The sequence below is a fragment of the Procambarus clarkii genome, chromosome 7, assembly GCF_040958095.1.
Source record: "Procambarus clarkii isolate CNS0578487 chromosome 7, FALCON_Pclarkii_2.0, whole genome shotgun sequence".
NCBI lineage: Eukaryota > Metazoa > Arthropoda > Malacostraca > Decapoda > Cambaridae > Procambarus > Procambarus clarkii.
This window is the reverse complement of record NC_091156.1, coordinates 31,107,775-31,134,982: the sequence shown is the minus strand read 5'-3', so window position 1 is coordinate 31,134,982 and position 27,208 is coordinate 31,107,775.

Genomic DNA, 27,208 nt, shown 5'->3' with positions numbered 1-27,208 from the left:
GACCTCAGAATGCGAATACCGTTCCACCCACCCTCCCAGGGGGAGTTCGGGGAGATATTCGCACCTCCCCCTAGGAGACATGGGATGAGAGGGGGAGCGATGAATGACATACGCACATTCCAAGCGCCTTATCTCAGATCTGGTGCAGGTTTCTTTGGGACCTTGGCTGGTATTGCTCGACGGGCCATATCATTTTTCATGAAAGCTGTAACACCTAGCGCCATCGATTTTGGGAAAAATGTCCTTGGTGATTTAAGCAGTGGTAAACGGGATGTAAAGAGTGCTCTGAGAACTCACGGTACTGATGCTCTTAAGAGTGTGGGAAAGAAATTGGTAATGGGAGGTAAAATTAAAAGACTCTCTAGGCGAAAAAATAAAAATAAAAAATGTAAACGAGGTCTTGGGTATAAAAATGATGTGTTTTCACTATAGTAAACAGTCATACTTCAACTTTCGGAGGGGATCATGGGGGAGCCTAGCGGAGCTGGGGTGAAAATACCACTAGAATATTATAGCTCCAGTATTATTGACCAATTTCCTAGAAGTAACAGAATACGTAATGTGGAGAGTTCAATTGCCTCTACGCAGCAAATAGACGTTCTACCTGTCAACCTCCCCATTAATCAACGTTTGCGGGATAATTACTTAGAATTCCGCATCCCTGGAACCCAGGGCGCCTTCTTAGATCTAGCTAATATTGTTATAGATTTTAAGGTATCTTTAACCAAAGATGACGATACCACAAAATTGGAAGAGGATGACCATGTGGAATTTGTGAATGGGTTGTCAAATACCATGTTTAAAGGTGTTCAGGTGTTTTTAGGAGAGCAGGTAGTTGAAACAAATACTAATTTTAATTATTGGTCGTTTATTAAATTAATTACCTCCATGCCTCCATCAAAAATGTCTTCCTTGGGGAGAATTGGAGGCTTTCGTAGGGACTGGAGACATGACGATGGTATAATCACTAATGAGTTTACAAATACTTATTTTACTGGAGCAACCGCCAAGGATAAAAAATTTATGGGTGATTTAAAAAGTAAAGGTTTGTCGATGTGTTTCCTCCTCCTATTGGATATATCATCCCTAGACCAATACATATTAGATAATATAGATATGCGACTAAGATTGGAGCTCTCCCCCCATGCTTGGGTCCTAAATACAAGCGTGGACGATGGCTCTAAGTATCGCCTGCATATGGATTATGCTAAGTTATGGGTGACGCGGGTGTTCCCCTACCCAAGTGCTTACCTGGCCTTAAACAGCTCACTGTTAGCATCCCCTGACCCCATAACCTATACTTTCAATAGAACCATTTCTAAAACATATGTTCTAGCAGGGAATCAAACTAGTCTCTAAATTGATCAACCATGGGCGCAAGTAATTCCACACAAGATATACATGATAATCGTTCCAATGAATTATTTCGCCGGTCTTCACCAAGGTAATGGATTATATTTTGAAAATGCAAAGCTGAAAAGTATTGCTATGTATTTGAACAATAATGCAATTTACCGAATTGGTGGCGATTTCGATAACCATTATTCCCGCCTTTATTATGAATCTTTGAAGACATTAGGCTTAGAGCGTGATTCACTACTGGCCTATGACTCTTTTAATAAGGGTAGATCAATATTCGCCTTTGACTTAACCACCATTCAAACAAAAGATTCCCTCCCTGTGGAGAAATCTGGCAACTTGCGTATGGAGCTTGGATTTGGTGGCGGTGTTACATATAACAGGCTGGTTTTACAGTTTGGGGAAACGACCGGGGTACTATCCATCGACGGGCAGAGAACTGTTCTGTGTGACGTACGAGCGTAAAAAAAACATAATGAATTGTTATGATATAAATATTAATTTAAAAAATAATCTAGGGGATCGAGCACTCTACCTAGGTTGTTATAATGCTGATGAGATAGAACATTTAAATATATCTTCAAGAAAACCTATTGTTTTCATAACTAATATTTTACCTTCACACAGCAGAATCACTATGGGACATTGGGTAGGAATTTATGTTAATAAAGTTAATCATCGGATGTTTTTTTTTGATAGTTATGCAATATCGCCAGTTACTTACGGACGTCATTTTCAAGGATTTATTAAAACTATCAAAATAAGAAAGGTGTTTGGAATGCGCTACAGACTCCAGAGTGATTTTACTCTCGCCTGCGGGCTCTATTGCGTCATATTTGTTCATAGGGTGAGCCACCTGGGGTTGCCTTCAACAGTACACTACTTACATAATGTATTTTCAAGCATTACTTTAAAATTAAATGATAAACGAGCCCTTGCTTATGCGAGACGATATTTTCCTATGAAACATCATTGTGTTAGGACATTTTGTAGAGGTATAGGAGTTGGTTCTTATAGGTGGTGTAGAGAATATTTTTGTTAGCTAGGCAACCTACCTAACAAGGGGTGTAGCCTCCTATAAAAACCCCTCTCCCCCACCCATCCCCCTCAGAAGACGGATTCGGATTGCAAATGGGATCTGGGAGTTATGATTAGTAAGAATTTAAAACAAAAGGAACAATGCATGAATGTTCGTCTTCCTCCTACGAAATGGGAGGTGTCTCTCAAAAAACACCTGCGGGGAAGATTGAAGTCCTTGAAGGACCTGGTTAGTATTACCCTTTCTTTCTGCTAATAGATTTATTTTATGTTTATTTCCCTCAATAAAAAAAGTTTGTATATCCTCTATTTCACCTCTTATGTTTTTCTGCAGTACAGCTCTTGGGACCCGTCCACATTTGTAGAGTAGTAATTCTACGTGGGGGATCTGCCCCAAACAAGATGCTGTTACGTAGTCTAATTGACGATGCCTGCTGTAAAGGACACAAGGCCGCTCCTGCAGGGGGAGAGGTATGTACTAGTTGTTCTTAGAGAAAAATATAATATTTTTCTAATAAAATATATAATTATATAAAAAACCTTTAATCACTATAAATTATTTCCCCCATCTCTTTCCAGAACACTTCCGATGAGAGAGAGGAGGAAACTCAGCCAAAAGGTGTCCACCCAACTCACCCCACCCCCCCAAGAGAGGTGGGGGATGGGGCTCAAGACCTTCCCCCACTCTTCACTGACGAGGAATCGTCACAATTCTATTCAGACGAGGATGGGGGTGTGGGATAGGGAGGGGGGGTAGAGCTGTAGTAAGTGAAATATGGCAAGAGCACTCTGTAAACTACAATTATTAACTAACATAATTACTTATACATTTGTTGTTTTTACCTAGTAAAGCATTTAATAAATTATTTGATGTTTTTTTTAACCTTTGGGGGAGGGTGAGGATTTATAATTTAATACTCCTTAAATACTCCCATATAAGGGAGGGGCCATTCAGACTTGTTCGAATATATATATATCCTTAATTAGTCCTATATAATGACGTAGTGTTTAAACGGAGATACCCAGTGTAAGTGAAATATAGCGGGGGCACACCGTAGACTACAATTTGAGGTGGGTCTATCTGTCACCCCGCCTCTGATTCCTTTGTCTGATAAGTGGGCCTATCTGGCTCCCCGCCTCTGATTCCATTGTCTGATAAGTACCCCCATTGTTTGTTAAGTGCGCCTATCTGGCACGCATAAAACTACTTATATATATATATATATAATATATATATATATATATATATATATATATATATATATATATATATATATATATATATGTCGTACCTAGTAGCCAGAACTCACTTTTTGGCCTACTATTCAAGGCCCGATTTGCCTAATAAGCCAAGTTTTCCTGAATTAATATATTTTTTCTAATTTTTTTCTTATGAAATGATAAAGCTACCCATTTCATTATGTATGAGGTCAATTTTTTTTTATTGGAGTTAAAATTAACGTAGATATATGACCGAACCTAACCAACCCTACCTAACCTAACCTAACCTATCTTCATAGGTTAGGTTTGGTTAGGTAGCCGAAAAAGTTAGGTTAGGTTAGGTTAGGTAGGTTAGGTAGTCGAAAAACAAATAATTCATGAAAACTTGGCTTATTAGGCAAATCGGGCCTTGCATAGTAGGCTGAGAAGTGCGTTCTGGCTACTAGGTACGACATATATATATATATATATATATATATATGTCGTACCTAGTAGCCAGAATGCACTTCTCAGCCTACTATGCAAGGCCCGATTTGCCTAATAAGCCAAGTTTTCCTGAATTAATATATTTTCTCTAATTTTTTTCTTATGAAATGATAAAGCTACCCATTTCATTATGTATGAGGTCAATTTTTTTTATTGCAGTTAAAATTAACGTAGATATATGACCAAACCTAACCAACCCTACCTAACCTAACCTAACCTAACTTTGTAGGTTAGGTTAGGTTAGGTAGCCGAAAAAGTTAGGTTAGGTTAGGTTAGGTAGGTTAGGTAGTCGGAAAACAATTAATTCATGAAAACTTGGCCTATTAGGCAAATTGGGCCTTGCATAGTAGGCTGAGAAGTGCATTCTGGCTACTAGGTACGACATATATATATATATATATATATATATATATATATATATATATATATATATATATATATATATATATATATATATATATATATATGTCGTACCTAGTAGCCAGAACGCACTTCTCAGCCTACTATGCATGGCCCGATTTGCCTAATACGCCAAGTTTTCATGAATTAATTGCTTTTCTACTACCTAACCTACCTAACCTAACCTAACCAAACTTTTTCGGCTACCTAACCTAACCTAACCTACTAAGATAGGTTAGGTTAGGTTAGGTAGGGTTGGTTAGGTTTGGTCATATATCTACGTTAATTTTAACTCCTATATATATATATTTATATATATTTATATATATATATATATATATATATATATATATATATATATATTTATATATATATATATATATATATATATATGTCGTACCTAGTAGCCAGAACGTACTTCTATGCCTACTATGCAAGGCCCGATTTGCCTAATAAGCCAAGTTTTCCTGAATTAATAGATTTTCTTTATTTTTTTTCTTATGAACTGATAAAGCTGCCCATTTCATTATGTATGAGTTCAATTTTTTTTATTTGAGTTCAAATTAACGTAGATATATGACCGAACCTAACCAACCCTACCTAACCTAACCAAACCTATCTTTATAGGTTAGGTAGGTTAGGTAGTCGAAAAACAAATAATTCATGAAAACTAGGCTTATTAGGCAAATCGGGCCTTGCATAGTAGGCTGAGAAGTGCGTTCAAGCTACTAGGTACTACATATATATACATATATATATATATATATATATATGCGAACAAGCCTGAATGGTCCCCAGGACAATATGCAACTGAAAACTCACACCCCAGAAGTGACTCGAACCCATACTCCCAGGAGCCACGCAACTGGTATGTACAAGACGCCTTAATCCACTTGACCATCACGACCGGACATAATGAGGTGATAGCCGAGGCTATTTGAACCACCCCACCGCCGGCACTCGGATAGTAATCTTGGGCATAGCATTTTACCAAATCACCTCATTCTTTGGGGCACACGTAAGGAACACAAATGCGAACAAGCCTGAATGGTCCCCAGGACAATATGCAACTGAAAACTCACACCCCAGAAGTGACTCGAACCCATACTCCCAGGAGCCACGCAACTGGTATGTACAAGACGCCTTAATCCAACTTGACCATCACGACCGGACATAATGCGTGGCTCTCATGTGATTCCTAGGGGCACCAGATTGAAGATGGCATGTCAAACGCCTCGTCAGCTTGGTCGACGTCATACCTATGTACTTACATTGAAGGTTACATCCTTCGTGGGGGCAAGTGTACATGTATACAACGCTTGACTGCTGTAGAGGGTTCTCCGTCGGCTTCGGGCTGTTTTTGATAAGGAGTTCGGAAGTCTTCTTGGTTTTGGAGAATATTATCAGGTTTATGTTTTGGTTAGGAGTAGTGCTTTTTACTCCTTTACGGATTATTTCTTTCATTATTCTTTCCTCTTTTATATGTTCACTGTGCATGGTTGATTTGTAATATAATTTTATTGGGGGTGTTGTGGTTTCTGTTCTAGGTTCTTTTCAGAACCTAGAACAGAACCTAGAACAGAACCTAGAACCTAGAATAGTAGGCTGAAAAGTGCGTTCTGGCTACTAGGTACGACATATATATATATATAAATTATTAAATATGATCGAAAAAGTAAGATTAATAATTCTAACACGAATTTTCTCGATCTTTCGTATGTTTCTTTTCACTGTTGGTGGTAATTCAAAAATCAATTCTCCAAAATTAATTTTTATATCTAGTCTGACGCGACACTTGAGCGCGTTTCGTAAAACTTATTACATTTTCAAAGACTTTAGTTTACATATACACAACTGAATAGAACTTACACATCTTCGATTTGTTTATATCTATATTTGAGTGAGGTGGATGGGGTGAGGTGGTATTAATAGGGTATTAAATTCATCAACACAAGACAGAACACAAAACAATGGGTATTGAATGGAAGTGATTGTAGAAGGCCTATTGGTCCATATTTCTTGATGCTTCTATATTGGAGCGGAGTCTTGAGGTGGGTAGAATATAGTTGTGCATTAATTGGCTGTTGATTGCTGGTGTTGACTTCTTAATGTGTAGTGCCTCGCAAACGTCAAGCCGCCTGCTATCGCTGTATCTATCGATGATTTCTGTGTTGTTTACTAGGATTTCTCTGGCGATGGTTTGGTTGTGGGAGGAGATTATATGTTCCTTAATGGAGCCCTGTTGCTTATGCATCGTTTAACGCCTAGAAAGAGATGTTGTTGTCTTGCCTGTATACTGGTTTTTTTTGTAGCTTACAGTCCCCAAGAGGTCATTTGAAGGCATAGACGACGTTGGTCTCTTTTAAAGCGTTCTGCCTTGTGTCTGGAGTTTCTCATGAGTAGGCTGGCCGTTTTTGTGGTTTTATAGTAAATCGTCAGTTGTATCCTCTGATTTTTGTCTGTAGGGATAACGTTTCTATTAACAATATCTTTCAGGACCCTTTCCTCCGTTTTATGAGCTGTGGAAAAGAAGTTCCTGTAAAATAGTCTAATAAGGGGTATAGGTGTTCTCCAAGTTCACCAGGACATCTGTCGTGCTGCGGCACTTGCGGTAACCAAATTGAGAAGGGGAGAGGAGGTGATGGTGTTCCAGGAACCACATCAGACGAACGTTAACCATACGTTCAAAGAGTTTGCAGACACAACTTGTGAGAGCAATAGGGCGAAAGTCCTTGGGGGAAGTACCCAGAGACCCCGGTTTGCGAACAGGGAGGACAACGGCATCGAGCCAGTCCTCAGGGACTGACGACGACTCCCAGATCCGATTATACAGACACAGTAAATACTGAGACGTGCTCGGAGGGAGATGGCGAAGCATCTCATAATGAATACCATCGGAGCCCGCCGCCGTAGAACCGCAGAGGGCCAGGGCAGAATGAAGTTCAGAGAGAGAGAAGGGATCATTATAGGGAAGCTGAAGATGAGTGCAGAAATCTAAAGGACGAGACTCAAGGACAGGTTTACGAAGAAGGAAAGATTGGGGAAGATGAAGACCAGAGCTAACAGAAGAAAAGTGGGAACCCAGTTCGGAAGCGACCTGCAACGGGTCCGCCACAAGAGTATCATGGAGGTGAAGGACCGGTGAAACATCAGGAACGAACTTACCCGCTATCTTGCGGATACGCTTCCAGATCTGGGTCAGAGGGGTCTCGGACGTAATTGTTGAGACATAAGATGCCCAACATTCACGTTTAGCCGTACGGATGGCCCTACGGGCCACCGCACTCGCTTTCCGAAAGAAAAGAAAAGAATCGGTCGTCTGCCTACGGCGGTGCCTCTTCCAGGCTGCACGCTTACAGCGGACTGCCCGAGCACAGTCGGCATTCCACCAGGAAACGCACTTCCGTGGACCCCGAGAGGAAGAGCGAGGAATAGAGCGGAGCGCAGCGTTGAAGACAGTGTCATGAAAAAGGAGGAGAGCGCGAGAGAGAGGCAGAAGGGAGAGGTCAGAGAGAGCAGCACTGAGGGTAAATAGGGTCCAGTCTGCCTTAGCAAACTGCCACCTAGGGAAAGAGAGGGAATGGCGAAAAGAGAAAAAGGAAACAAGGATGGGGAAATGATCACTTCCATGGAGGTCATCAAGAACCTGCCACGTGAAATCTAAGTAAAGAGAAGAAGAGCAGAGAGAAAGATCAAGACAAGAAAGGGTGCGAGTCCGAGAGTCCAAATGAGTGGGCTCACCAGAATTCAGAAGAGACAGGGAAGAAGAGAGGAGAAACGGCTCAAGGAGGCGACCCCGGGTATTCGTCAGAACGTCACCCCAAAGAGAATGACGACAATTGAAGTCACCCAGCAGGAGCACAGGCTCCGGCAAGGAGTCTAGGAGGTGTTTCAAATCAGGAAGAGAGAGCGGGACACTCGGGGGGAGATAAATGGAACAAACTGTGTACCATTTCCCCACAAAGATACGAGCAGCAGAACAATGGAGAGGCGAAGGAAAAAGTAAAGGAACAAAGGGAACATCAGCCCGAATCAAGAGAGCAGAAGAATTAGAAGCCCCAGCAATGGGTGGGGGGGGGGGGAGAGAGAAAGGAATAGCCACGAAAACGACCAGGACGAGCACCAAGCATTGGCTCCTGGAGACAGACACAAAGGGGCGAAAACCGGGAAATCAGAAGTTGGAGTTCGAGGAAATTGGCGTAATAACCTCGAACGTTCCATTGAAGAATGGACAACGACTAGAAGAGAAAGGACAAAAACAGAGAATAAGGAAGAAACAAATGCGAAAGAGCAACAGAGCACGTTAAAGAATATCAGGGTCGGAATCAGGGTCAGCAAAGTCAGGGTTAGGGGGCATGGGTAAACTGAGCAAAGACGGAGGGAAGGAAACGGGAGAACAGATCACAGGTGGGCGGGCAGGGTCCGGAGGAGGAGGAGGAAGAGGAGGAGACAACGGAGAGGAGCAGTCAAGGACAGCAGCAAGAAGAGGGGGAGTAGAAAGAGGGGAGCGCACCCCAGCAAGAGCAGCAACCGAAAGGGAAGCAGGGGCCAAAGAAACCTCCATAGCAGGAACAGGGGGCGCCAGCACTGAAACGGGAGGGGAAGGAGCAACAGAGCCAGAAGGAGGAGCTGAGGAAGAAAGCAAAGCCTTCTTACCTGCCGGGGAAGAGGAAGGAGAGGAGCCAGGCTTACGCTTCTGACTTAAAGAGACCGGTGTCCCAGCAACTACGTACCGGGCAACGGATTCCAGTGTCTCAACAGGAGAAGCCGAACGAGAGCACACACGACGGCCGTTAGGAGAGCGATGGACATCCGCCTGCACCGACAGGCGGTGGGGAGAGCCGATAGATGGAGGAAGAGGATTGGAAGGAGGATCGGAGGGGGACGAGGAAGAAGACACAGAAGACACGACAGACCGGGTAGAAGGAAGGGGAACCTCAGACAGAGGACCAGGAGGAGGATCCTTCGGGAGAGAACCCAAAGGAACAGAGGAGGGGGCAGTGGGCGCATCAGGGTCCAAGGCCCGGAAACGGTTGTGAGTCTGAGGAAGGCGAGAAGGACGAGGAGAGGAAGAGCGCAACACGCGAGCATAAGGCGGGAGCCGGCAAACCTGGCGCCTCGCCTCAGGAAAAGATAAACGCTCCCGGTGCTTCAGGTTGAGGATGGCTGCACCAAGCTTGTAATGGACACACGCACGGGAGAAGGTAGGATGGGCCTCACCGCAGTTGAGGCAACGTGCCTGGGGAGAAGTGCACTCCGACTTAGAGTGACCTTCGCCACCACACAAAGGACAGAGAGAGACAGTCCCGGAGCAGCGGAGGGCACCATGCCCAAACCTCCAGCACTTGTTGCAGAGCCGAGGAGAAGGAATGTACTCCTGGACAGAGCACCTGGCACCAGCAAGAATGACAGAGGGTGGAAGGGTCCTACCATCAAAGGTAATCTTCACAACCCTGAGGGGTTGACGGCGACTACCACGATGGGGACGAGTAAACGTGTCCACCTGGAGAATAGAATGGCCCTGGGCAGCGAGGATATGTCGAATATCGTCGTGGCAGTCGCGCAGGTCCCGAACACCGGTCGCAACATGGGGCGGGAGCAAAATAGTGCCAACACTGGCATTCAACTGAGCGTTCTTCGAGACCCGAACGGGGGTCTCGCCAAGGCAGGATAAGGCAGCCAAGCGGGAAGCAGCATCCTGAGAAGGAGCAGCAACGACACGTGTACCGAGACGAGTGGGGTTGAAAGTAATGGAGGCATCCACGGAATCAATGAGATGTCGATGGAGGAAGAAATCGTCAGGAGGCGCAGAATCAAGAGGGAGGAGATCAAAATATTTGGCCCACGAAGCGGGACCAAACAAGGCTTGTAAGGTAGCATAACTGGAAGGAATCGAGCGAGGGCGGCCGTGACGAGGACGGCGGTGAGAACCCCCAGAGAGAGAGGGGTTAAAAGGCGCAGTAGTTACAACTAGAGAAGGAGACGCCCCAGGGGACGAGGTAGTCACCACTGGGGGTTTGGGGCTCGACCCAACCACAGAGGAGGGAGGGGGGCCAGGGGAAGGAGTCAGAGAGGCCAAAGGAGGAGCAAGGTCGGGGCCCAATGCAGCGGAGGCTACAGAGCCCGGTCTTCCAATACAGACCGACTCGGGGGCTTGGTCGCCCACCCCACGAGCCTGAGAAGGTAAGCCAGAAGCAGCCGAAACAGGGGTTATCATCTTGACGAAAAGAAGAATTCACTCACGAATGTGCCCCCACACCCACCATGGAGCCACAATTAGAGGCAGGACACCCAACAAGAAGCTATCGCTGATCTTGTCGGGGCCTCCTAGGGGTGCGTCGTGAGTATACGCCCCACAAACGCCACCTTAAGAAACCGACAGTCCGTCGAGATCGGGTTCAGTGACGAAAGGGGGATTGACAATAAAAGGTTCCCCTCGCTCTCGACGTCGGGTACTACAGTTCTACGGGAGCAAGAGTATGCCTCCTCAAGCACCCGGGCGTCAAAATAGAAGAAGTCCAAGGGAAGAACCAGAACGAGCAAAAGGTCGGCAGGAAACGGCAAGCAGATAGGAGAAGAGGGGGCAGAAAAACGAAACAGAAGGAAAATGAAAAGATGCCCAGCAGAATTGGAGAGGACGGCAGCAGGAGCACAAGGCTAGAAAAGGACAGAGGACTGTCCCAAGGAGCATCATACTCCGGCAGCCGCCCACGAAGCCCCCACACGGCGACAACGAGCTGAGCGGGGAGGGGGTTAATGTGATCAAGTAAGTAATTATCAAAAGAAGGCACCAAACCGGGAAGGCTATGTAGCACCATCAAATACGCAAAATAATCAGAGGGCGCTAAATATCACCAAGGACGCCAATACGAGAACAAAAACGCATAAGGCGAACGATATCAAAAGTATCCGAGTCACCAAGAATTCTATCGAGGGACAGGTGACCGCGAGGGGCGGTCGGAAAGCAAGACACACGCTCGTCCTGGAAGTCAGGACATTCAAGAAGGACATGCACGACCGTAAGAGGGACAATGCAACTAGGACAATAAGGAGCAGGGCGGCGCTCCATCAAGTGACCATGGGTTAAGCGAGTATGGCCAATACGCAACCTCGCTAGAGCTGTTTCCCACCGCCGGTTACGGTGGAAGGAGGACGGCCACGAGGAAACACAACATTTAAGAGTACGTAGCTTGTTACCAGTAACAGACAACCAAGAAGCCTGCCAACGGGTAAGGACTGAGGAATGGATAACCGGGTAAAAGTCGGAATACGGAATGCCTTTACGAGAGATGGGACAAGAGCGGACAGCTTCCTTAGCGGCAGCATCCGCACGCTCATTTAAAGACACGCCAATATGGCTGGGAACCCAACAAAACTCAACCGACTTAAATTTACTGTGAACGAGAAACAGCCAATGCTGGATCTCGACAACTACCGGATGAACTGGATTAAAGCACCCGAGAGCCATGAGGGCACTACGAGAGTCAACAACAACCACAAAGGAAGACTGACAACGAGAAAGCAGGAGACGAAGAGCATAGAGAATAGCATAAAGTTCCGCTGTAAAGATGCTAGTCTCCGGAGGCAAGCGACACATATAAGTGCGATCAGGAAAAACAACAGAGTAGCCAACACCGTCCGCTGACTTAGACCCATCGGTGAAGACAGAAACGGAGCGGGAGTGAGAAGAAAAGTGCTCGAGGAAAAGGCGTTTTAGAACTGTAGGAGGGGTAAAAGCTTTAGTGATACGAGTCAAGGATGTACAAAACCGCGGAAGAGGGACCCTCCACGGGGGCAAAGAAGGAACAACACGAGGAGAAACATCAGAAATACGAACGGAAAGAGAATCCTGCAGGCGAGATAACCGGACAGAAAGAGGGAGGTGGTGAAGAGGAACAGGAACCGCAGGAGGGGTAAAAGTTAAAGCACGACAGAGACGAGAGGAAGGATGTTGCAAGGACCGCGCAAGATAGCGAAGACAGTAGCGATCACGGCGGTCCTGGAGAGACAGGAAGCCAGTGTCAACATACAAGCTAAGGACGGGAGTCGAACGAAAGGCACCGGAACTGAGGCGCAACCCAGTATGGTGCAAAGCATCAAGACGGCGAAGAGTAGAAGGAGAAGCAGACGAGTAAGCAGGGCAACCATAATCGAGCTTAGACAGGACGAGAGAGGAATGTAAAGCAAGGAGAGTGCGCCTATCTGCCCCCCAAGAAGTATGGGACAAGACCCGAAGGAGGGTAAGGGACTTAGAGCACTCAACACGGAGGTAAGAGATATGGGGAGACCAAGACAAACGAGTGTCAAGGAATAACCCCAAAAGCTTCGCGGAATCTTTGTATTCAAGGGGATGACCATAAAGTGACAAAGAGGGACGAAGAACAACCCGTTTCCGCGTAAAAGTCATGGCACAAGTCTTAGAAGTAGAGAACTTGAAGCCATGACCTGTGGCCCAAGACGACACGGCATCAATCGCAAGTTGAAGCCGGCGTTGAAGGAGAGGCGAATCATCACCCTGACAACAAAGGGTAAGATCATCGACATAGAGAGCGGAGAAGACACCAGAAGGAAGAGAGGAAAGAAGACCATTGAGGGCAACCAGAAAAAGAGTAGTGCTCAGAACACTACCCTGGGGCACACCTTCGTATTGCTGAAAAGGGGGAGAGAGAGCGGTACCAAGGCGCACCCGAAAGGAACGACGAGAGAGGAAGCTGCGGAGAAAGAGAGGGAGATGACCACGAAGGCCAAAAGAATGAAGCTGAGATAGGATATGATAACGCCAAGTGGTGTCGTAAGCCTTTTCTAGGTCAAAAAGGACGGCAACAACGGAGGTCTTCGCAGCAAAAGCAGTACGTATATAGACCTCCAAGTTCACCAGGACATCTGTCGTGCTGCGGCACTTGCGGAAACCAAATTGAGAAGGGGAGAGGAGGTGATGGCGTTCCAGGAACCACATCAGACGAACGTTAACCATACGTTCAAAGAGTTTGCAGACACAACTTGTGAGAGCAATAGGGCGAAAGTCCTTAGGGGAAGTACCCAGAGACCCTGGTTTGCGAACAGGGAGGACAACGGCATCGAGCCAGTCCTCAGGGACTGACGACGACTCCCAGATCCGATTATACAGACTCAGTAAATACTGAGACGTGCTCGGAGGGAGATGGCGAAGCATCTCATAATGAATACCATCGGAGCCCGCCGCCGTAGAACCGCAGAGGGCCAGGGCAGAACGAAGTTCAGAGAGAGAGAAGGGATCATTATAGGGAAGCTGAAGATGAGTGCAGAAATCTAAAGGACGAGACTCAAGGACAGGTTTACGAAGAAGGAAAGATTGGGGAAGATGAAGACCAGAGCTAACAGAAGAAAAGTGGGAACCCAGTTCGGAAGCGACCTGCAACGGGTCCGCCACAAGAGTATCATGGAGGTGAAGGACCGGTGAAACATCGGGAACGAACTTACCCGCTATCTTGCGGATACGCTTCCAGATCTGGGCCAGAGGGGTTTCGGACGTAATTGTCGAGACATAAGATGCCCAACATTCACGTTTAGCCGTACGGATGGCCCTACGGGCCACCGCACTCGCTTTCCGAAAGAAAAGAAAAGAATCGGTCGTCTGCCTACGGCGGTGCTTCTTCCAGGCTGCACGCTTACAGCGGACAGCCCGAGCACAGTCCGCATTCCACCAGGGAACGCACTTCCGTGGACCCCGAGAGGAAGAGCGAGGAATAGAGCGGAGGGCAGCGTCGAAGACAGTGTCATGAAAAAGGAGGAGAGCGCGAGAGAGGGGCAGAAGGGAGAGGTCAGAGAGAGTAGCACTGAGGGAAAACAGGGTCCAGTCCGCCTTAGCAAACTGCCACCTAGGGAAAGAGAGGGAAGGGCGAAAAGAGAAAAAGGAAACAAGGATGGGGAAATGATCACTTCCATGGAGGTCATCAAGAACCTGCCATGTGAAATCTAAGTAAAGAGAAGAAGAGCAGAGAGAAAGATCAAGACAAGAAAGGGTGCGAGTTCGAGAGTCCAAATGAGTGGGCTCACCAGAATTCAGAAGAGACAGGGAAGAAGAGAGGAGAAACGGCTCAAGGAGGCGACCCCGGGTATTCGTCAGAACGTCACCCCAAAGAGAATGACGACAATTGAAGTCACCCAGCAGGAGCACAGGCTCCGGCAAGGAGTCTAGGAGGTGTTTCAAATCAGGAAGAGAGAGCGGGACACTCGGGGGGAGATAAATGGAACAAACTGTGTACCATTTCCCCACAAAGATACGAGCAGCAGAACAATGGAGAGGCGAAGGAAAAAGTAAAGGAACAAAGGGAACATCAGCCCGAATCAAGAGAGCAGAAGAATTAGAAGCCCCAGCAATGGCTGGGGGGGGGGAGAGAAAGGAATAGCCACGAAAACGACCAGGACGAGCACCAAGCATCGGCTCCTGGAGACAGACACAAAGGGGCGAAAACCGCGAAACCAGAAGTTGGAGTTCGAGGAAATTGGCGTAATAACCTCGAACGTTCCATTGAAGAATGGACAACGACGAGAAGAGAAAGGACAAAAACAGAGAACAAGGAAGAAACAAAGGCGAAAGACCAACAGAGCACGTTAAAGAATATCAGGGTCGGGATCAGGGTCAGCAAAGTCAGGGTTAGGGGGCATGGGTAAACTGAGCAAAGACGGAGGGAAGGAAACGGGAGAACAGATCAGAGGTGGGCGGGCAGGGTCCGGAGGAGGAGGAGGAGACAACGGAGAGGAGCAGTCAAGGACAGCAGCAGGAAGAGGGGGAGTAGAAAGAGAGGAGCGCACCCCAGCAAGAGCAGCAACCGAAAGGGAAGCAGGGGCCAAAGAAACCTCCATAGCAGGAACAGGGGGCGCAAGCACTGAAACGGGAGTGGAAGGAGCAACAGAGCCAGAAGGAGGAGCTGAGGAAGAAAGCGAAGCCTTCTTACCCGCCGGGGAAGAGGAAGGAGAGGAGCCAGGCTTACGCTTCTGACTTAAAGAGACCGGTGTCCCAGCAACTACGTACCGGGCAACGGATTCCAGTGTCTCAACAGGAGAAGCCGAACGAGAGCACACACGACGGCCGTTAGGAGAGCGATGGACATCCGCCCGCACCGACAGGCGGCGGAGAGAGCCGATAGATGGAGGAAGAGGATGGGAAGGAGGATCGGAGGGGGACGAGGAAGGAGACACAGAAGACACGACAGACCGGGTAGAAGGAAGGGGAACCCCAGACAGAGGACCAGGAGGAGGATCCTTCGGGAGAGAACCCAAAGGGACAGAGGAGGGGGCAGTGGGCGCATCAGGGTCCAAGGCCTGGAAACGGTTGTGAGTCTGAGGAAGGCGGGAAGGACGAGGAGAGGAAGAGCGCAACACGCGAGCATAAGAGATATTAGCATAAGGCGGGAGCCGGCGAACCTGGCGCCTCGCCTCAGGAAAAGATAAACGCTCCCGGTGCTTCAAGTTGAGGACGGCTGCCTCAAGCTTGTAATGGACACACGCACGGGAGAAGGTAGGATGGGCCTCACCGCAGTTGAGGCAACGAGCCTGGGGAGAAGCGCACTCCGACTTAGAGTGACCTTCGCCACCACACAAAGGACAGAGAGAGACAGTCCCGGAGCAGCGGAGGGCACCATGCCCAAACCTCCAGCACTTGTTGCAGAGCCGAGGAGAAGGAATGTACTCCTGGACAGAGCACCTGGCACCAGCAAGAATGACAGAGGGTGGAAGGGTCCTACCATCAAAGGTAATCTTCACAACCCGGAGGGGTTGACGGCGACTACCATGAGGGGGACGAGTAAACGTGTCCACCTGGAGAATAGAATGGCCCTGGGCAGCGAGGATATGTCGAATATCGTCGTGGCAGTCGCGTAGGTCCCGAACACCGGTCGCAACATGGGGCGGGAGCAAAATAGTGCCAACACTGGCATTCAACTGGACGTTCTTCGAGACCCGAACGGGGGTCTCGCCAAGGCAGGATAAGGCAGCCAAGCGGGAAGCAGCATCCTGAGAAGGAGCAGCAACGACACGCGTACCGAGACGAGTGGGGTTAAAAGTAATGGAGGCATCCACGGAATCAATGAGATGTCGATGAAGGGAGAAATCGTCAGGAGGCGCAGAATCAAGAGGGAGGAGATCAAAATATTTGGCCCACGAAGCGGGACCAAACAAGGCTTGATAGGTAGCAGAACTGGAAGGAATCGAGCGAGGGCGGCCGTGACGAGAACGGCGGTGAGAACCCCCAGAGAGAGAGGGGTTAAAAGGCGCAGTAGTAACAACTAGAGAAGGAGCCGCGCCAGGGGACGAGGTAGTCACCACTGGGGGCTTGGGGCTCGACCCAACCACAGAGGAGGGAGGGGAGCCAGGGGAAGGAGTCAGAGAGGCCAAAGGAGGAGCAAGGTCGGGGCCCAATGCAGCGGAGGCTACAGAGCCCGGTCTTCCAATACGGACCGACTCGGGGGCTTGGTCGCCCACCCCACGAGCCTGAAAAGGTAAGCCAGAAGCAGCCGAAACAGGGGTTATCATCTTGACGAAATTACGAATTCACTCACGAATGTGCCCCCACACCCACCATGGAGCCACAATTAGAGGCAGGACACCCAACAAGAAGCCATCGCCGATCTTGTCGGGGCCTCCTAGGGGTGCGTCGTGAGTATACGCCCCACAAACGCCACCTTAAGAAACCGACAGTCCGTCGAGATCGGGTTCAGTGACGAAGTGGGGATTGACAATAAAAGGTTCCCCTCGCTCTCGACGTCGGGTACTGCAGTTCTACGGGTGCAAGAGTATGCCTCCTCAAGCACCCGGGCGTCTAAGTAGAAGAAGTCCAAGGGAAGAACCAGAACGAGCAAAAGGTCGGCAGGAAACGGCAAGCAGATAGGAGAAGAGGGGGGAGAAAAACGAAACAGAAGGAAAAGGAAAAGATGCCCAGCAGAATTGGAGAGGACGGCAGCAGGAGCACAAGGCTAGAAAAGGACAGAGGACTGTCCCAAGGAGCATCACACTCCGGCAGCCGCCCACTAAGCCCCCAGACGGCGACAACGAGCTGAGCGGGGAGGGGGTTAATGTGATCAAGTACTACAGTCAGGTATGATCCAGGGACTGCAGTGAGATCAGTGACATTAAATATAACTTGAAGCTTGTTCAGGTAACTGGTCACTGATATATAAACACTGAGGCTCATGGAATTCATCTTGATTAAATAATAAATGTATCAAAATCAGTTGTCAGATTAATTGGGGTTTAATTTAGTTAATTGATTCAGAGGATTGAATAGTCCATCATTAAAGTCAAGTATGTTTCTGAGACTGCAGTGGGTTCAGTGACATTGGTCACAGTGACTTGTAGCTGATCTCCTCAGGCTTAATACTGGGCCTGAGCGTAATATGCCTCCTGCAGATATTTATCATGGTTATGCTCTGATATTTATTAGGGCTACCAATGAATCGATGGTAGTAGTCTGTACCTACAAGGATACTGATGTCGGTGAGGTGATCAGACTTAATAGTGGACTAGGTTATCAATAAACACTAGTCAATGTATATATACTACCCTATTGAGGGTTGACAATTAGTAAATATTGTATTGTGAACAGTAGTGCAATTTATATTAAATAATTCACTATTTAAGAGAACATACACAATTATTAATGACAGCCTCTTAATAGCCTCTATGAAACTTCTTGTATTATCTAAAAGTATTAAATCTTATTAGTGACCTTGCAAAATTAACATTACAAAATTCTTGGATAATCTTTCTCGAAATTAACATCACAAAATTCGTGGATAATCTCTCGCGAAATTAACACAAAAAAAATCGTGGATAATCTTGCTAGGGCACAGCTATAAATTTGGCTGGCTTCAAAATAAGCGCTGTCACTTCACGAAATAACACTCCACTAAATTGGTGAGCGACCATGAAATCGCTGATGAGGCTTGGCTGAGGGGCTCGTGAGGTTAGCACGAGGCAACTCGGCCGCTCTTTGACTAGCAATGTATTGTTATTGTATAAATTGCACTATACAAGTGTATTTAATGAATCCACTGGTTAACTCTGGTTCATCCGGTACAAAGATGACCAAATAATCTGTCATCTGGTTCGAAGAGGACCATAATATGGGCAGATTCGAACCGGTTCTGTACTATCTTGGTTCAAAGGACCATGTGATATGGGAACCGACCTATGAGATTTGTATATATTTAATTTATATGAATTTATATAGATTTTATATTTACGTTAATTTATATATTTCGACAGCAATATGTATGATGTTAGCGGACTGTATTTCTACAACATTCTCACAAATTGACTTCTTCCACATTGGGAGGGGGGGTTTATATTAAATTTATATATATGCAGTCAAACTACAGTATTAAACTTCATATATTAGTAACTAAATTTTGGAGATCTTATCTTATTGTATGGTAGGCCTAGTCCACCAGGTATAACTAGGATGTAGACACCAAATAATCCTCGTGTGAAGCTAGCTTCCAACACCCAAGTAACAGATGTACCAAGATTAATTTTGGTTTCGTCTTCTATAATTCCTGCCAAAGGGCACTAACTGTAGAGCCGAAATCCTAATATATGACAGCTATATCAGATGAAACATTTGTTATATTATTTAGATAAGAACCAAGGATTAATTACCTGGATTAAGTCGTTACCTCGTGTTCTAACCAGAATTAATCATATTTACCTAACATTACTGGCCAATAATGACTAAACAGATTTTGGAAAGACACTTCCCTTGTTTAAATGTTGACTGAATGTGTTGATGATGGTAGAAGCTAATTTAATCTCCATAACACCTCGTCCAAAAGAAAATTATAGAAGCTGAATTTGCCCCAGTGACTCGATCTTTAACAATTGCTGACCTCCCTCACCACTGACGCCTTGGCTCTCCTTGTCCAGATGTCAATATATGGTAGAAGGGTCACATTTACTCTATTTTGATACTGATAATTAAGTTAATTCAAATGAGATTTTTTATGATGTTATAAGTCCAAAGACTACTGTATTAATAATTTCCAACAGAATAGCTGGTGAATTTATAGCGCTATGTGGCAATCATATCTCGTTTTCTATTGACGGAAAATTCCACTATGCAACGTCTTGTATGGGAGAATTTATGTATATATATACAACACCAGCAATATTATCTGCTTATTGTATTTTACATTAATAAATGGTGTCGGGTTTTCCAACAAGTGTTGCTAATTATCTAATTGAGTTAAACTTGTTGTTTTTATTGAAAGTGATTAGATCAATTGTCTTGTGCTTGTCATAATACTGTAATATAATTGATTGCCTGGCCTGCTATCCGGAGAGACGAGCGTTAACGTAATTAACTTGTTGCACAGAAGACCGTCTCTGTGACAGGTCTGTCTGCTGTGTCTTTGTTGTTGTTGTTATTATATTGTTTCGCTGCAGTCGTTACGAACTGCTACTTACGTCTGAGTGGTCACCCACTGTTTCAGTTAGTTCATGTTGAGCAGCCGCATGTGGTCTGGACTGGAAGTTCGACTATACTTGCGGATTGTAAAATGTTGGAGCATGCCAGTATGAACTTTAACATAACTTTAAACTGCAGACCAGGAGTCACAATAACGTGGCTGAAATATATTGACCAAACCACACCCTAGAAAGTGAAGGGACGACGACGTTTCGGTCCATCCTGGACCATTGTCAAGTTAATTGTGAGAATGGTCCTTGACCATTGGGTGGTTATAGATAGGAGCCTATAGATAGGTTATAGATAGGAGGATATTGGGTGGTTATAGATAGGAGCTGCCTCGTATGGGCCAATAGACCTTCTGCAGTTACCTTTGTTCTTATGTTCTTATGACGGATCGACACGTCGTCATCCTTTCACTTTCTAGTGTTTGGTGAACATATCTTTAAACTATTGTTGCCACGTACTGTTATTATTAAGTTTCGTGAATAAATGTTATTGTTACCAATTGAAAAGTGTCTTTTTGTCAACACCTTCCAATAACCTGGCAGTCACAGTGAGAGGTTGTGTTAGCTGGAACTCCGATTGTTGTAACATTATTATTGCAATAATGGAAGGATTAGTGAAGGATTTGGTGAGTCTGGTTGGAGTTCTGAGAGCAGAGATGGATTCCCTGCAGGAGGAGGTACGACAACTGAGACTTCGGGAGGAAACGAAGGAGGAGACCAGTGTTGACGGGACCTCATCATGGAGAGTCGTGAAGGACAGGGGTCTTAAGAAGACCTTGACAAGGCCACCTACAGAAGCCCTAAGGACAGCAAATTCATTTGCCGTGTTGGAGGACGAGTACTGTGGTGAGCCTGCAGTTTACTTGGAACGGAAACCAGCGAGGAGCGGTGGAGCGCAGGCCCCTCAGGCTGCTCAGAAAGTTAAGGAGGTACCGAAACGAATTTTGGTTGTGGGAGATTCCCAGGTGAGGTATTTAGACAGAACGTTTTGTGCCAGACATAGGGGGAACAGATTAAGGGATTGCTATTCGGGAGCTGGAATTGGTGATATTGTTGGAAACATGAATGATATTATGACGGGAAATGGGAACAAACCCATTATTTGTATTAGTGCAGGGGGTAATGATGTTGGGCGAGTTAGGAGTGAGGAACTAATACAGAGATTCAGGACAGCCATTGAATTAGTTCTGAGCAAGGGAGGAATCCCGATCATATGTGGCATTCTTCCAAGAAAGGGAGTGGGAAATGAATGGATGTCGAGGGCACTTGGTGTCAATTGCCGGCTGGAAAGATATTGCAAATTAAATGCAATATCTTTCATAGACAACTGGGAACACGTCTATGGAAGAAATGAAATGTATGCTTGTGATGGGGTGCATCTATCCAGGGCTGGGGTTGTTGCTGTTGCGAACTCGTTGGAACCAGTGGTTAGAGGTGTTTGTTTGGGTTTAAACTGTTAGTAGATAGTGGTATGGGAATTGATTTAGAGGAAGGAGGTAATAAAAGTATGTGTTCGTGGGAGAAAAGAATTTGCAAAATGAACAGGGAAAGAAAAGGGCCTCAAAATAACAATTCACTTAGGGTATATTACACTAACAGTAGAAGTCTAAGTAATAAAATTAACGAATTAAATGCTCTTGTCTGCACAGAAAAAATAGATATTATTGCACTTACCGAAACGTAGATGAATGTAGAAAATAGAGAACTATTAGCTGAATATCAAATAAATGGATTTAAGCTATTTCAAACAGATAGATATATTAGACGAGGAGGTGGAGTAGCCATATATGTTAGGGACAATTTGAAATGTAGCCTCAAAGAGGGAATAAAATCTGAGCCACACACAGAAACTATTTGGATAGAATTAAACGAAAAAGCAAATAATATTATAATAGGAGTTATATATAGGCCACCAAATTTAGACAGAATGGAAGCAAAGCATCTATGGGATGAAATATCTAGATCTAACAGTATTTATGTCATGGGTGACTTTAATTTTAGTGGAATAAACTGGGTGAACAAAACAGGGAATAGTGAATTTTCTAGAATTAATTGACGATTGCTTTCTTACGCAACACATTAAGGAACCAACGCAGGAAAATAATATTTTAGATTTAGTGTTAACTAAGAGGGAAACACAAATTATTGACATCGAAATAGGGAGCGAGCTAGGGAACAGTGATCACAAAGTAATCAGATTTAGCATAGAATGGAATAGACCTGTAGGAGAAAATTATGTTAAAGTGCCAGATTTTCGAAAAGCTGATTTTAATAGCCTTAGAAATTTTTTGGGTCAAATTGATTGGAAAGTCTTGGGTATGGGGTGGGGGCCGGTCTTGGAGCGAGACATGAACCCAGCGATAGGTGATGTAAAAGGAGATTTCGATGTGGATTTAATATATAACTTATTTAAGAATATTCTAAACAAAGCACAGGAACGTACTACCTTGAGGTTACCTTGAGGTGCTTCCTGGGCTTAGCGTCCCCGCGGCCCGGTCGTCGACCAGGCCTCATGGTTGCCGGACTGATCAACCAGGCTGTTGGACGCGGCTGCTCGCAGCCTGACGTATGAGTCACAGCCTGGTTGATCAGGTATCCTTTGGAGGTGCTTATCCAGTTCTCTCTTGAACACTGTGAGGGGTCGGCCAGTTATGCCCCTTATGTGTAGTGGAAGCGTGTTGAACAGTCTCGGACCTCTGATGTTGATAGAGTTCTCTCTCAGAGTACCTGTTGCACCTCTGCTCTTCAACGGGGGTATTCTGCACATCCTGCCATGTCTTCTGGTCTCATGTGATGTTATTTCTGTGTGCAGGTTTGGGACCAGCCCCTCTAATATTTTCCACGTGTAAATTATTATGTACCTCTTCCGTCGCGCTCAAGGGAGTACAGTTTTAGGCTCTTTAGTCGGTCCCAATAGTTTAGATGTTTTACTGAGTGGATTCTAGCAGTAAAGGATCTCTGCACGTTCTCCAGGTCAGCAATTTCTCCAGCTTTGAAAGGTGCTGTCATTGTGCAGCAGTACAATGCTGAGAGCATTGTACTGCTAGAGAGCATCCACTCTAGAGAGCACAAGTGTTTTGAAAAGTATCATCATCGGTATAGCATCTCTAGTGTGAAAAGTTCTTGTTATCCAACCTGTCATTTTTCTTGCAGTTGTGAACACTTTATTGTGTTCTTTAAAGGTAAGGTCTTCAGACATGAGTACACCCAGATCGTTTACATTGCGTTTTCGTTCTATGTTATGATTTGCCTGAGTTTTGTACGTGGTTTCCGTTTTTATATTTTCATTTTTTCCATAGCGCATGAGCTGGAACTTATCTTCGTTAAAAACCATATTATTTTCTGTAGCCCGTAAAAAGACCTGATCTACATCTGACTGGAGGTTCGCCGTGTCCTCTATGTTGCCTACTCTCATGAAGATCCTAGTGTCATCTGCAAAGGATGATACAGTGCTATAGGTTGTGTTCTTGTCTATGTCCGATATGAGAATGAGAAAAAGTACTGGAGCAAGCACAGTACCCTGGGGGACTGAGCTCTTCACGGTTAATGGGCTGGATTTTATTTTGTTGACTATTACACATTGGGTTCTGTTGGTCAGGAAATTGTAGATCCATCTGCCTATTTTTCCGGTAATTCCTTTGAAACGCATTTTATGTGCAATAACACCATGGTCACATTTATCAAAAGCTTTTGCGAAATCTGTGTAAATTACATCAGCGTTTTGTTTGTCTTTCATAGCATCTAATGCCATATCATAGTGTTCCAGCAACTGCGACAGGCAAGAGCGCCCTGTTCTGAAACCATGTTGTCCGGGGTTATGGAGATGCTGTGATTCCATGTATTTTGTGATCTTACTTCTTAGCACTCTCTCAAAACTTTTTATGATGTGCGATGTTAGTGCTATCGGTCTGTAATTTTTTGCCTCTGCCTTATTTCCTCTTTTATGAAGTGGTGCTATCTCTGCTGTTTTTAGTATATCAGGAATAACGCCAGAATCTAGGATTTGTCTCCACAGAATGTGGAGGGCCTGCGATAGTGGTTTTTTACAGTTCTTAATGAATATGGAGTGCCAAGAATCCGGGCCTGGTGCAGAGGGCATAGGCATACTGTTTATGGCTTCTTCAAAATCCAGTGGGGATAGGGTGACGTCTGATATATGATTTGATGTTGGTATCATATCCATGAAAAATTCATTTGGGTTATCAATCTTTAGTGTGTTTAATGGCTCGCTGAAAACAGACTCGTACAGCTTCCTCAGTAGCTCGCTCATTTCTTTGTTGTCATCGGTGAAAGTTCCATCTCCCTATTGCAGGGGCCCGATACTAGATGTGGTTTTTGATCTTGATTTTGCATAGGAGAAAAAATATTTCGGATTTCTCTCTATTTCACTGATGGTCTTTTGCTCTCTTTGCCTCTCCTAGGTTTTATATGATTCTTGTAGCTTCCGTTCAATTGTTTCTATTTCTCTACCTAACCTTCTTCGCCGTTCTTGAGATAGGGTGCGACTCTCAAGTTGTTCCGCGATTCGTTTTCTTCGCCTATATAGGGAACGACGTTCCCGTTCCAATCTGCATCTCTTCCTCTTTTTTCTTAGAGGTATGCGGTTTGAACATATTTCTAGTGCTACTGAGCTTATTTTTTCCAGGCACTGGTTCAGGTTTGCATTTTCTAGCTGTTCTTCCCAGTTTATTTCTGTGAAGTCCTGGTTTATTTGCTCCCAGTTTATCTGTTTATTATTGAAGTTGAATTTGCTGAAATCTCCTCCACCGGGAATCTGGACTGGTTTTGAAGGTCTACTCCCCATGGTTGTCATAACTTCAATTAAGCTGTGATCTGAGTAACAGGTATTTGTAATCATTATGTTCCTGATCAATTCATCATTATTAGTGAAAATGAGGTCCAGCGTGTTCTCCTTCTTAGTTGGTTCTACTATTTGCTGGTTTAAGGCAAACCTGTCGCACATCCGTAGTAGGTCATTTGCATGTGCCTGTTCATTTAGGCTACTTCCTGGTATTCTTTCTGATATTACTATAAATAAAGGAACCATAACTCCTAGAAAAGAAAAACCTGTGAATTTTTTCCCACACACTCCCCAACACGTACACAAACACGTACGCACACTCTCCCACACACACAGTACTACTAGTACACACTCTCCCCCACACAGTACTACCACTACAAACTCACCCCCACACACAGTACTACCTTTACACACTCTCCCCCCATACTCAGTACTAAATTACACACTCTCCCTACCCCCACACAGTACTACAAGTACACACTCTCCCCCACATACAGTACTACCACTACACACTCTCCCCCACACAGTACTACCACTACACACTCTCCCCAACATATAGTACTACCAACACACACACTCCCCCACATACAATACTTCCACTACACACTCCCCCACTCAGTACTACCACTACACACTCTCCCCCACACACAGTACTACCACTACACACTCTCCCCCACACACAGTACTACCGCTACACACTCTTTCCCACAAACATTACTACCTTAACAAAAACTCAACCACACAGTACTATCACTACACACTCCCCCAACACAAAGTACAACCACTACACACTCTCCCCCCCCCCACAGTACTACTACTACACACTTTTCCCCACACAGAGTACTACCAGTACACACACTCCCCCAACACATAGTACAAACACTAAACACACTCTTCCCCAAACACAGTACTACCACTACACACTCCCCCACACAGTACAACCACTACACACTCTCCCTCACACACAGTACTACCACTACACACTCTCCCCCCCACACACAGTACTACCACTGCACACTCCCCCGCACAGTACAACCACTACACACTCTCCCCCACACACAGTACTACCACTACACACACTCCCCCACACACAGTACCAGCACAACACATTCTCCCCCACAGACAGTACTGCCAATACACACACTCCCCCCACACACAGTACTACCACTACATACTCTCCCCCACACACACAGTACCAGCACTACACACTCTCCCCCACACACAGTACTACCACTACACACTCTCCCCCACACACAGTACCAGCACTACACACTCTCCCCCACACACAGTGCTACCAGTACACATTCTTCTACACACAAAGTACTGCCACTACACACTCTCCCCCACACAGTACTACCACAACACACTCTCCCCTACACACAGTACAACCACTACACACACTCTCCACACACAGTACCAGCACAACACACTCTCCCCCACACACAGTACTACCACTACACAGTCTCCCACACACACAGTACAACCACTACACACTCTTCCACACACAGTACTACCACTATCCCCCACACACTGTAGAACCACTACACACTCTCTCCCACACACAGTACTACCACTATACACTCTTCCCTACACACAGTACTACCATTACACAATTTCCCGCATACAGAGTACTATCACTACACACTCTCTTCCACACACAGTATTACCACTGCACACAGTCCCCCCCACACAGTACTACCAATGCACTCATTCGTCCCACACAGTACTACCACTATACACTCTTCCCCACACACAGTACTACCACTACACAATCTCCCGCATACAGAGGTCTATCAATACACACTCTCCCCCACACACAGTACTACCACAACACAGACTCCCCCACACATAGTACTACTTCTACACACTCTCTCCCCACACAGTACTACCACTACACACTTTCCCCCACACAGAGTACTACCACTACATACACTTCCCCACACACAGTCACACACATACACACGCACACACACACGCACACACACACGCACACACACACACACACACACACACACACACACACACACACACACACACACACACACACACACACACAAACACACACACACACACTGTCGGGGTTCACCATAAGAGGGGCGAGTAACAGTATACCCAAGGTCACTCACCGTAGCCCTGCGGGTCTTCACTCTATCCTCGCGGCGCCACTGTACGCCAGGAGAGTATCCCAGTCAATCCCAACCGGCCTCTGATCAAGAATGAGTGAGAACGCAGCTTGTTCTCTTTACAGCTGTGTGCCCACCCCGACACTAGGCTCTACTACTAACCACAAGGTCGCCAACTGGTGTTTCCCGTGCCCAGTAACACGTCAGTGGTTTTGTTGAATTGTGGTAGCAGTGGCAAGAACACACTCAATAAATCGGATATCAGGCAGGTATTTATTTCTATCACTCTATTTCCTTTCATGTATTATATATCCACAAGAAACATGGAGGG